Source organism: Sinocyclocheilus rhinocerous, unplaced genomic scaffold (assembly GCF_001515625.1).
Source record: "Sinocyclocheilus rhinocerous isolate Xijiao unplaced genomic scaffold, SAMN03320098_v1.1 scaffold1957, whole genome shotgun sequence".
Lineage (NCBI taxonomy): Eukaryota > Metazoa > Chordata > Actinopteri > Cypriniformes > Cyprinidae > Sinocyclocheilus > Sinocyclocheilus rhinocerous.
Window position 1 is genome coordinate 278,271 of NW_015655396.1, and position 1,157 is coordinate 279,427.

Genomic DNA, 1,157 nt, shown 5'->3' on the forward strand with positions numbered 1-1,157 from the left:
TCGGTCACTACGAGTTATGTCGTGACGACATATGGGGTCTATGGAAAGTGCCACAACCTGAATCATTTCTTAAAAGAAGGGATTTCAACCTTCGTGAAAGGTGCTTCACAACTTTCCTGTTTGTTGTTTACAGCTTGGCAATAACGATGGGGAAGCGAGCCTTCCAGAGAAGGCCACATCCTACCCGTAGGGAGATATCATGTGGAGACACTAATATGGACTGACCCAGGCCTGTGGCAGTACTACATATGGAGTGGGACTCTGAGGCAGGTCCTACCTGAGAGTAGGGAGGAACCACTACCAGCAGAGCCAGACAGAATGGTCTGTCAAAGGGAAGACACGGGTTCACAGAGAGGGAAACCTTACCATGGAAGAATACACATATGGGATCGCCCGCAGGGAATCAAGCCATATGGACACCTAGCCCAGTACAGGGGCTGACCGAAGACCCGGGCAAGCTAACACCGATACTGGACCTGGCGTCAGACTGCTCCGCCGAGTCTGACTGTGCTGGAGGATGCTCATCCAGGGTTCGCCGTCCGGGGAACTTACTGGAGGAGGGAAAATGCGCTTGCATCCCCGTGTGAGGGGGGAATGGCGCAGCAAGCGTGACACCGGTCGGTCCTTCCCGCCAATTACCTATTAACCAACACACGGGAAGAAACCGGCTCGACACAGAGGCTATAGAATCTCGCTAAGGTGTTCGGTGTCGCCCAGCCCTCAGCTCTACAGATGTCTGCCAGAGAGGCGCCGTGTGCCAATGCATAGGAGGAAGCGACACTCCAGGTGGAGTGAGCCCTCACCCCTATGGGGCACGGCTCGCCTTGGGACTGGTAAGCCAAGGCGATGGCATCCACTATCCAGTGGGCCAACCTCTGCTTGGAGACAGCCTTCCCTTTCTGCTGTCCTCTGTAGCAGACAAAAAGCTGCTTGGAGCTTCTAAAGCTCTGGGTGCGGTCCACGTATATGCAAAGCGCTCTTACAGGACAATGCTAGGGCTGGGTCTGCCTCCGGGGGCAGTGCTTGCAAGTTCACCACCTGATCGCGGAAAGGCGTGGTGGGAACCTTGGGCACGTATCCAGGCCGGGGTCTCAGGACAATGTGAGAGTAGGCCGGCCCGAACACAAGGCACTCTTCGCTTACCGAAAATGCTTGGA